This window comes from Hyaena hyaena, unplaced genomic scaffold (assembly GCF_003009895.1).
Source record: "Hyaena hyaena isolate Hyena2069 unplaced genomic scaffold, ASM300989v1 scaffold_663, whole genome shotgun sequence".
Classification (NCBI taxonomy): domain Eukaryota; kingdom Metazoa; phylum Chordata; class Mammalia; order Carnivora; family Hyaenidae; genus Hyaena; species Hyaena hyaena.
In genome coordinates, this window is record NW_024081296.1 from 577,144 (window position 1) to 580,080 (window position 2,937).

General features: G+C 39.3%; 1 pseudogene; it reads left to right on the forward strand.

Annotated features, from left to right (window-relative positions):
* The first annotated feature begins 484 nt into the window (after positions 1-484).
* Positions 485-1,575, forward strand: LOC120220015 (annotated as a pseudogene).
* Positions 1,576-2,937: the final 1,362 nt, after the last annotated feature.

Consider the following 2,937-nt stretch of genomic DNA (forward strand, 5'->3'; position numbering starts at 1 on the left):
AAAATTAGATCACTTTATATTTGTGAATTTTTTTAAGTTTATTTATTATGGAAGAGAGAGAGATAGAACAAACATGGTGGGGAGAAAGAGAGAGGAGAGACGATCCCAAGCAGGCTCCGTGTTGCCAACACAGGGCTTGGTGTGGGGCTCAAACTCATGAACTTGAGATCACGATCTGAGCCGAAGTCAAGAGTCAGATGCTTAACCAACTGAACCTCACAGGCACCCCTATATTTGTTAACTTTTTGAACCTTCTGGTCTTTCTAGTTTTCAATTTCCATATCCTTGTCACAACGCAGAATGTTTATTTAATTACATAGCTTTATAGTAAATCTTTATATAAGCTGATAAATTCCTGCAACTTTGTTGTCCATGATTATCTTGGCTATCATTGTCTATGAATTTCCCTATTGCTGTGGAACAACTTACTACAAACCTTGTGTCTTAAAACAACAAACTTTATTGCTCTTTCCCATCTTGCAAGATGGCTGGTGAAAAAGCTGAGAAACCGGATACTAAGGAGAAGTACTCTGAAGCCAAGAAGACTGATGCTGGTGACAAGGTTAAGAGTAACCTCAAGGCTAAAATGGCAAAGAAGGAGAAGCCACACTGCCGCCAAAACCCTGTCCTCATCAGAGGAATTGGGGGATATTCCCCATCGACTGTGTATTCCAGAAAGGCCGTGTACACGAGGAAATATTCATCAGCTAAATTCAGAGTTGAAAAGAAAAAGAAGGAGAAGGTTCTTGCTACTGTCACAAAACTAGTGGGTGGTGACAAGAATGGTGGCACCTGAGGTTAAACTTTGCAAAATGCCACGGTATTTTCCTACTGAAGATGTCTTTCTTTCTTTCTTTCTTTCTTTTTTAATGTTTTATTTATTTCTAGGAGAGAGAGAGAGACAGCGTGAGCAGGGGAGGGTCAGAGAGAGAGGGAGTCACAGACTGAAACAGGCTCCAGGCTCTGAGCTGGCAGTCAGCACAGAGCCAGACGCGGGGCTCGAACCCACGAACCGCGAGATCATGACCTAAGCGAAAGTTGGATGCTTAACCGACTAAGCCACCCAGGCGCCCCTGAAGATGTGTTTCAAAAGCTCTTGAGCCATAGCAAAAAACCTTTCAGTTAGTGTGTGAGGAAACTACGAGTCAGCATGACTCCTGGCACCATTTTGATCATCATCACTGGGCACCACAGAGACAAGTGAGTGGTTTTCTGGAAGCAACTGAGCAGTAGCTTACTACTTGTGACTGAATCTCTGGTCCTCAATTAAGTTCCTCTGCAGAGAACACATCAGAAATCTGTCATTGCCACCTCCACCAAAGTTGCTGCCGGCAGTGTGAAAATCCCACTGATTCTTGTTTCAAGAAGAAGCTGCATAAACTCAGCCACCAGGGAGGGGAGATCTTGGACACGGAGAAAGAGAAGAATGAGATTACCAAGAAGTGCAAGGTCTATCAGAAAGCTATGGACTCACAAATTCTACCTGAAACCAAAGCTGTTCTTCAGCTTCAGGGCTACCTCCGCTGTGTGTTTTCTCTCACAAATGGAATTTATCCTCACAAAATGGTGTTCTAAATTCTTACAAAGAACCTAATAAAAAAACTGATCCATTAAAAAAAATAAAACAAACTTTATTATCTTCAGATCTGTGTGTTAGAAGTCAAGGATGACATTTTTGTGCTCTCTGTTCATAGTCTCTCAATGCTGAAATCAAGGTGTCAGCTGGCTGTGCTGTCATCAGGAACCCGAGGTCCACTTTGAAACTCATTTGTGTTGTTTGGCTGAATTAAGTCACTCTTGGTTATATGATTAAGGTCCCCATTTACTAGTCAGCTGTTGGCAAGAAGTTACTCTTTGCTCTGCTAATTAGATGCCCAACACTGAAGATTTTCTTGTATTAATCTTATATTCTATTCCTAAAATAAATGCGATTTGTCTGTCTTGTGTTTATTTATTTATAACTAGATTTAAGTTGGCAATATATTATTTAGGACTTTTTGCACTTATCATCATGATAATCATTATCTTGCAATTTATTCTAGTACCTTTTCAGGCTTTGGCTTTTGGTATCAAGGATATACTGTTTTCATATATTCCCAGCCATAATTGAATTCCCAGTCCTACTCAGAGTAGAGGATTAACTCTGATGAGGCTGATTTATGGGATTTTCTAACATATTCATCTGTTCCCTAAGTTTAATATGAATTTTTTTTTATACTGACGACTTGATGCAGCATAGACTTTCTGTTGCACAGACTCATTCTGGAGCTTCCCAGATAGTTAGGAATTACTCTTGCATCAAAAGTTGTTTCTCTTAGTGAAGTCTTCCATTTTTTCTCTAATCTTTTGCTGAGGATCAACAGTGATGACAGAGAAAAGGTACCATAATGTCTGATAGCACCTAAGACAGCTTTTGGGGAAAAGTTGGCAGACTACAGAGTAAACAATCTGGATCCCTCAGCATAAGCTGATCCACACTGATAGGGTTTGTGTGAGTGTAGTTGGATTTCTAAGAAGAATACTTCTTAAGCTTTCCGGGGTAAGCATGGCACTGTATCAGATGGATGTTGACAAGGAGTCAGAGAGTCTCAAAATATAATTGGCTCTAAGTTTCCAAGAAAGAAGTTTTAGAATTCTATAAATACTGCTAACTGTAAAACTTGTATAAAGAAAACAGTGTTAGCAGAGTTTGAAATAGGGTAAGGGATAATGTGATATATGGATAAACTGAATATGAAAAAGACATTCAGAGACATGTACAATAGGAATAGAAAGATTTTCAAATTTAGAAAAGGGAAAAGAAGAAATGATAAAGGATAAGGAAATAATGCCGTATTCCCAGAAAGAAAGAGCAAAGGGAAAAAAGGGATAATACTTACAAATATCATTCTAATTGTTTAGCTCTGCGGAGGAATCTCTGTTCATTTGTTTTTCTGG